The sequence below is a fragment of the Delphinapterus leucas genome, chromosome 4 (assembly GCF_059928025.1).
Source record: "Delphinapterus leucas isolate spDelLeu-1000000601 "Yukka" chromosome 4, BTC_Dleu_Yukka2, whole genome shotgun sequence".
Classification (NCBI taxonomy): domain Eukaryota; kingdom Metazoa; phylum Chordata; class Mammalia; order Artiodactyla; family Monodontidae; genus Delphinapterus; species Delphinapterus leucas.
Genome location: NC_143132.1, coordinates 97,937,913 through 97,946,969, shown reverse-complemented (window position 1 = coordinate 97,946,969; position 9,057 = coordinate 97,937,913).

Genomic DNA, 9,057 nt, shown 5'->3' with positions numbered 1-9,057 from the left:
ATGTTTCAGAACTAGATAGAGGTAGTGGCTGCACAGCACTGTGAAAGTACTCAAAGCCACTGTTCACTTCAAAATGGTTAATTTTATGCTATGTGAATTTCACATAGATGAATGAATGGAGTGATTTCAGATTTTCTACCTTTCTTGGGAAACTGCTCTCTGATTCTCACTATTGTAACTGTCAGCTAGAGCTAAGCTTTAGATGAGAATATGTGCTTTAGGGACTGCATTGCCAAACCCTGAATTTTTTTTTTTTTGTGTGTGGTATGCGGGCCTCTCACTGCTGTGGCCTCTCCCGTCGTGGAACACAGGCTCCGGACGCGCAGGCTCAGCGGCCATGGCTCACGGGCCCAGCTGCTCCACGGCATGTGGGATCTTCCCGGACCGGGGCACGAACCTGTGTCCCCTGCATTGGCAGGCGAACTCTCAACCACTGCGCCACTAGGGAAGCCCAAACCCTGAATTGTTGACTTGAGTCTGAGAGTAAAAGTCAGGGCCAAGATTCTACATGCCCTAGCTTTTGACTGTATTGCAGAGAGTATTTCTCTGCAAGCTCCATCAAAAGCAAGAAAATAAAATATTTGCTGAGAGAGCTAAACCATTCAAGAAGAAAGGAGGGGTTAGTGGAAAAGTGAGGAAACCGATTTCCTTTCTGGAAAAGAAGGATATTCTTTTGTGTTTAATATGTAAATGAAGTATATCAACGCTGAACCAATATCAAATGGGAGCTTCACTCCTTTACTCACCTCTGTGGGTATTTATACAGGTGATCCCTACCTCAGAGTGACTAATCGTAGTAATCGGAACTAACAGTAGTGGAAGTGGAGCAGAAGAGAAAGGGAATCAAATGAAATAGAGACCTATTATGACAAAGAGGAAAAGAATAAAACAAATAAATATGTTCTCCCCTACTATCCCTGACACTCTGTATGGTGGCAAGAAGATAGTTACTGGTTCTCTCCTTTAAGGGACATCATTAAATAATGTCTGAAATTAATTGAAAATAATCAGTTTGGATGCTTTGCTCCTCTAATTTTTTTTTTTTTTCCACTTGGAAGCCTGTGTAGTAAAGAATTTAACCTTGCTCAAAAAGCATTCTGGCCTTTGACCTTGGCTTCTGGGAGGTAATCACTAAGCCCTTGGAATTACAGGCCTGAAAAAAGTGTCTTTATTTTCCTGGGCCTTGGTTCACCAGATAGTCTAGCACTATGCTACATAGTGGGCACTGGCTATACCCAGATAGTCTTAGGGTGGAGCCAGCCACACTAGAAAACCCAGCAATGTTATTTAGAGTTATGCTGGGTCAGACAACCACATGGGCAGTGAGCCCATCAATCATATCTATGTAATGGAGCCCCAATAAAAACTCTGGACACTGAGACCTGGCTGACTTTCCCTTTTTGGCAGCACTCCATGTGTTTTGTCGCATATTGATGCCAGGAAAGTAATGTGTCCTGACTCCATGGGGAGAGGACAGTGGGAGCCCCATGTTTGGTACTTCCCTGGACTCCACCCTGTGTGCTTCCTCTGTTGACTGACTTTCATCTGTATCCTTTCCCTGTAATAAACTGTAACTGTGAGTATAACATTTTCCAGTGAGTTCTGTGAGTCCATCTAGAAATTGTCAAAACTGAGGGTGGTTCTGGGATCCCCACAAACTTGAAGTTGGTGTCAGAAATGAGGGTGGTTTGTGTATTCTGTGTGCCCTATAATTTTACAGTTGGCTAAACTCTTCCCAGTCTCACTCTTGATTTTAATTTAATACACACACATATCATATCTTGATTACTTAATGGCAGTAGAATTCATGGGGACAGGGACAAATGTTACCTCCTACTTACCCACTTCCATACTGTTTTAAATTTTTATAAGTACCCATTACTTAATAATAAAAAACATTTAAAAACTTTAAGAGTCTCATCTTTTCAGCATTACCCCTTTATCAAGCAAGAATTATGGTGGAGAAGGAAGATGGTTTACAAAGATAACAGAAATGTGAATCTGGAAACTAATCACAGAAATACATAATTAAGGTGAAATTATGCACTGTACATTATAATTTATTTTAATCCTTGGCAATATTTTAAAGAAGTATGTTGAATTGGGCATATAATGTGTCTAATTTTGAAGAGCAATTAGATCATTTAAACTATAATTAGAATTTTAAAAGAAATCATCATAATTTCTCTAAATATGAACACTGAGTCATAGTATTGCTTTATGGAAACCACATCAGAAAACTATTTAAGTAAAGCTTGGAAACTTTCATGAGTTTATGTCTATGTATGCATTGGACAAAATAGAGTTTTTCAGTCTGAAAAAAAAATGAACTCTCTAAATGCCAAATTTGGGACTAAAATAAAATAAATATTTGGAAATAGTATTGGGAGATAGTAGAGTTTAAGAAACACAGAATACTAAAATAAAATAAAATAAAATAAAAAAGCATCTTCTGATTTCTCTCTCCCCTCTTCCCTCTTCATCTTGGGAGGGGGGGTAAGATAGGATCCTGAACTTAGGCTCAAGGTGGAACTGTTTCCTGATGTCAAAGACAAAACTGCGTCAGAGACAAAATGAGCAAAGGCTGTTGATTCATAAACTGGGCAAGGGAACCCATCTGTCATCGCTTTCATTTCAGCAGGAGTTCTAAGGTGGTAGAAAGGAGAATACGTTTACAGAGTAAAGAGAGGAAACACAGTCTCTGACTGGAAACATTCTCTGGAGGTGGGATTTTTGCAAGTGAGGGGGACTTGCTGCTTGGACTCCAGGCACACTCATAATTCCTTGGTTGGCTTCAGGGGGCAAGTGAGCCACCCAGGGACATTTCTAAAGAGGAAGATGTGTTTAGTGTTGGGAGTAGGGGTGTTCTGGAGGTGGCTATTTCCTGGAACAAGTGGGGGTCCATGGGATCCTCTTTTTGAGGTCCAACTATCATAATGGCACATAATGGGCAGGGATGGCTACCATGGTAGATAGTTTCTCATCGAAGACAGGGTTGGACAGCTATGCACTATTATTCTAGGGGGAATCATGTATTCTTCTTCCTTTTCTTCCTTTCCTTCTGCCACACCCTCCCTCATCCACTCTGCATCCATCACTTTGACCTTCCTTCTGATCCTTAGACACAAGACACCAATTTCTGTCCTGGAGCGTCTGGTCTCTCTCTCTCTTTTCTCTCCCTGGAATGTTCTCCTCTTCATCTGGTTCAATCTTCCTGCTACTCAGGCCATACCTAATTACCCCCTTTAAACCAAGCATTTAAAGGAAGGGAAGAAAAAGAAGTAATCTGTATTCAGATGTGTTTATGCATGCATAGTGCTACTCTGGAAGCTGCATGAGAATCCAACAACAGTGGTTCCGTCTGGGAAGGAGCAGTGAGAACACCTGAGAAAATGGAGGTGAGCATTGGAAGGGGAGATTTACCATATATCTTTTTATATATTCTGATTTTTTAAAGCATGTGAATAAATCACCTATTCTAAATGTTTTTTTAAGCTGAAAGTACATTAACATGAGCAGCAGCCACTTGGCCAGCCACCATCACTCTCCCTGTGCATGTGTTTGCCTGAAAATGACTTTCTTCCACCTTCACAGTTAGTTAATAATTTGAGTATAGAAGTTTAAGTTGAAAATAATTTTAACACAGAATTTTGAATAGAGTTTTTCATTATTTTCTAGTATCTGGTGTTCTGATGAGAAACTGAATGTGCTTTTTTTTTTTTTTTTTTTTCTGTAGGAGACCTGTCTTTTTTCCCCCTCCCCTTTTAGGACCATCTCTTTATCTCTAGTGTTTTTTTTCCCAATTTAAAAAATTGTGGGGGCTTCCCTGGTGGCGCAGTGGTTGAGAGTCTGCCTGCCGATGCGGGGGACACGGGTTTGAGCCCTGGTCTGGGAAGGTCCCACATGCCACGGAGCAACTAGGCCCGTGAGCCACAACTACTGAGCCTGCGCGTCTGGAGCTTGTGCTCCGCAACAAGAGAGGCCGCGACAGTGAGAGGCCCGCGCACCGCAATGAAGAGTGGCCCCCGCTCGCAGCAACTGGAGAAAGCCCTCGCACAGAAACGAAGACCCAACACAGCCAAAAATAAATTAATAAATTAATTAAATTAAAAAAAAAATTGTGGTACAATACAAATAGCATAAAATTTACCATTTTAACTATTTTTAAATGTACAGTTCAGTGATTTTAAGTACATTCATATTGTTGTACAACCATCACCACCATCCATCTCCAGAACTCTTTTCATTTTGCAAAACTGAAACTCTCTATCCACTAAATATAAACTCCCCATTCCCACCTCCCCCCAGTCCCTGGCAACCACTCTTCTCTTTCAGCCTCTCTGAATTTGACTATTCTAGATACCTCATGTAAGGAGAATCATACAGTATTTTATACCCTGCATTTTTATAGCACTTTTCAGCCTTTTCTTATTTATTCATTTGTTTATTGTTTGTTGCCTCTATTGCATTTTAAGTTCCATGAAAACAGGGTCATTGCTTTTCTGATCATCCCTGTAGCCTCAGAATTCAAAGTAATGCCTGGAACAGAGTAGAAGGTGACTTGATGAATGTTAAACTGTTCCCATCATGGCAATTCTTCCTAGGGGAGGGATTCTATACACCACTTTCCCAGAAGAGGTTTGAACCTGGCAGACATTTAACATGTCATCAATTGCCTGGGATATGGGGCGGGCTTGGATTTGCTCTTTATTGCCTGAATTTCTGACTTGCTGTCTTTGTGATATTATGATGGAATAACCAAAGCAAGTCCCCATTTTGTATAATTAGGATCAAATTACCACTGTAAGAAAGACAGTTTGGGGAAAATTCTTATGATGTAAAATCAAGTGGAAGTTCTCAGTTGGCGAAGAACTGGTCCTCTTTACCTTCTCTCTTGAAGCAGATTATTCTACAGTCATCAGATAAATACCAGCTTATCCTCTACTTAGGAAAACCTTGGCTATGATCTTGTTAGAGTGCCAATCTTCCTTTCTTTCTAGGATAGATTTAGGCTAAATGGTGGGGGGGGGGGGTGTAAGCAACATTTTCTTAAAGGGCCAGACACTAAATATTTTAGGCTTTGTGGCCGTATGACTTCTGTCCTAACTACTTAACTCTGCTGTTGTAGCACAAAAGCACCCAGGACAATAGACAATATGTAAAGGAATAATAACACTTTTTTATGAATACCGAAATGGTAATTTTAATGTGTCATGAAACATTATTGTTTAGATTTTTTTCCCCTACCCATTTAATAAAAATCATACTTAGTTCGTAGGCTATATAAAAATAGGCAGTGAGCTCGATTTGGTCCATGGGCAGGAGTTTACCCCCCTTGAAGGAAGGATTATCTGTGAAATGTAAAACGTAATTCTCAGAGAGTGCAGGGCACACAGAAGACAACATATAAATGCTCACAGTTCTTTCAGTGTAGACGTTCTTGAAACCAACAGAAAGAAAACAGCTGTGTTAACCTGCTTGCAGGAGCAAACACTGTGTATATAAACACCACTAAAACATGCTACCACATGGTAATGACTTTCACTTCTCTCCTAAAAGAAATTACTCTAGCTCTAATATTAGACACTAACTAAAAAGCCTACACTGAGCAAAGCTGAATAAGCTATTGCCTTCTTAGTGGAAAGGAAAAGTATCATGTTGAATTGGTTGCACAAAGAGTTCATGCTTGTGTATAAATTCTCACTGTTGCCCTTGGTGTTCTTTATCTTTAAACACTCAGCTTAAGGATTAAGTCTATGACATGCTACAAGGGTTTGTGTATACATGCTACAAGAGTTTAAAGATGGGAGAGCCAAGGCACAGAGTGGTTCAGAAAGTCACCTAAAGTCACACAGCTATTGCATGCAGAGCCTGATTCAGACCCTGGCAGTGGGACCCTAGAATTTGCTCTTTTCACCACTGTGCTATTTTTAAATCATCACACCTTTTAATTTTCATGCTAATAATAGTCTTTCTCTCCAAGGAAAATTGTGCCCTCTATAAAACGAGAGTGAGAGTTTAAAAATATTTCACCTCCTTCAATAAATAAACTGTGATACATAAACATTCAAGTTTTAAATACAGTCTATAATATTCTCATCAGCCTGGCAAAGTGAGTCCTAGTGAAGACCTAGTCAGGGACCTAGCCCACCTGGGCTCTACACAGACACAAGGTAGCCTTTTTAGAAGGAGGTTTATTTAGTATTAGGTTTGTGGGTTTTTTGGGTTTTTTTAGGTAAAAACATAAGATGAAAATGCATTCTTCTGTAGAACTGCTCACTTTGCCAGATTTCATTATATTGTAAAACATAATTAAATAAATAAGATTTCAAATTGGTGCTAGTAAAATACCCCTTTGACAGAAATTTTTTCATCTAAATATTAAAAGCTAAGCAAATGTCCATGTTATCTTTAAGTACTAATTGTAGAATGTAATTCAGGAGCTGTTGTCTCTTGGGGGAAGGATGTTGGTCAAAGGTCTATTCCAGAATGCTGATATAGGTGCTGGCAGGTGAGTGATTTTCTCTTCATCAAACATGCCTGGGAAACTATATTGTAAAGAAATGAGACCCTGTGGTGATAATTCTTCTTTCCCAGTGGTTAATATATTTTTAATCTCATAATTTATCATTGCCATTGATAAGTTTTTTTAAAAAAGGTGATGTAGGTTAGCCTTGAGTTATTAATAAGGATAAAATTATACAGAAAATGCCACTTTTTGATGAGGCAGTTATTCAGTGTGCTTTGTTCTCATATTTAAAACCACGTCCTATGGGCTTCCCTGGTGGCGCAGTGGTTGAGAGTCCGCCTGCCGATGCAGGGGACACGGGTTCGTGCCCCGGTCCGGGAAGATCCCACATGCCGCGGAGCGGCTGGGCTCATAAGCCATGGCCGCTGAACCTGCGCGTCCGGAGCCTGTGCTCCGCAACGGGAGAAGCCACAGCAGTGAGAGGCCCGCGTACCGCAAAAAACAAACAAACAAGCAAAAAACCATGTCCTATATCTTCAGCCACTTCTATCCCAAATAATAAATAACTTATACTGTATCGTGTAATTTATAAAGCATTTTTGCATATGTGAACTAAGTTTATCTATAAAACACTGATAGGTGTTCCTGCTCCTTTTTATGGGAAAGGAAATTGAGAAAGATTAGACGAGCTTGCTAGGATAATTTTATTCCTATTGTCTCATTTTTTTTTGAAATGGATCATTTGATTACCCACGGTCTCATAAGAAGACATGTAGAGAAAGGAGACTATTATGAGTATTCTATAATTCTTCCTGGTAAGTGGGTAAAGATATGTAACTCTGGGAGGGATAAGAGAAAGAAATATTGCTGTTTGTCCTTTGCTTATATCTCTTAATAGTATTAGCCACCATCTATTGAGTTCTTACTTTAGTTCTTACTCTATTGAGTTCTTACTAGTATAAAGCTTACTTGTAAGCTTTATAAAAAAACGTTTAATTAGCACATTTAATCATCATAGTACCCTAAGTGGGTATATAATACAGACATGGAAACTGAAGCGTGGAGGTAGTAATTTACCCCAGAGTGTACATCTAGTAAATGGTTAAACAGGGTTCAACCCAGGCCATCTGACCCTAAAACTTGAGATCTTCTATATTCTCCGCTAATTCTTTAGACTACTAGTACTATATTCTGTATTTTCCTTAGCTATATCCTTTTATGGCCCTTGTAGGGAACCACGTTTCCTGTATCTTATATAAAAACTAAATAATTTGAAAAAAGCTGAGATTGGTTTTAGGCTATGTATTTTTTAAAATTTTGTTTTGTTTTTGATAACATTATACGCTGTGGAGGTTAGAAAGATGAGGTTTTGAAAAGGCAAATGTCAGAAGCTTCTACTTACTACTGTTCATTTTGGAATATAGGATGTGGCAACTGGCAGAGACACAGGAGAGATAAGATTAGGTGGCTATGAGGGACAATCTTGAAAAAGTAGGTTGGGTTCTCATCAATAAAATCTTAGTGAAAGTTTCCATAAAAATGAGTCAGGCTTAAGATAAGGCTAGCCTACTCCCATGGTATCTTACATATTATGGGGCCATTTGCTCCCCTAAGACTGTTAAAAACAGGCCCAGACCTTAAAAAACATGACTCCCAAGTGAGGGTTCCAACAATAGGGACAGATTTGCCCAACTTTACCAACTTGCAATATGGCAGAGCTAGGTCTCAAGCCCAAGTCCTTTAAACATTGTTTGAAAGTAGAACATTACTTTCACGCAAATAGGACCTAGGGAAATCACAGGAGGCACATTTACAGATTCTCACCTCGTTTCCCTGGACCCCAAGCACTCAGGACCTGCAAACTTTCCTCAGGAGTAAGAGGGTTTTATTCTGCCACCCCTCCCTGAGCAAGGCAGTGCCCCCATGACCACGCCTCCATCCTCTGCCCTCAGTGCACTTCCCTTTCATCTAGTCCAGCAAGTGGTGCAGGACCCGCTGATGACTCACGCACAGTAAGGTATGAAGGACTGACAGCTAGCATCCCTGGCCAATCAGTGTTTTAATGCGAAGGAGGAATTCTGGTGTTTGATTAGCAATACCATTCCCCCCAGAAAAGAATTCTGGATGGTGGAATTTCCACAGTGATATATGGCTCAGAGTGAGAAATGGGGTAGAGAGGAGGGAGAAATTATTTTTAGGAGGAAGTTCATCTTAAGGCTAGAGTCAGCAGAACTGGATTTGAGTGCAAGCTCTACAGTTCCTTAGGCTGTGTGAGCATGTCCAAATTATTTAACTTGTCTAATTCCTAGCTTCTTTATCTGTAAAATGGGGCTAATGATGAAATCCACCTCCGAGGGTTGTGGAAATTATGTAATCTCATGGGTGTGAAGCATGAGATTTACATGAGAATGAGAATTGCTCTACAGATACTGACCATTATTTTTGGCCTTAGCGCTAGGATTGGGGCTGGTTCATTCAAATGCATAACCAAACATAATCAAATATAAACGGATGGATAGAATGCAATGGGTAGTTAGCAAATTGTGTCTAATCAAAACTCGGCACGTCCAACTCTTCATATCTACACG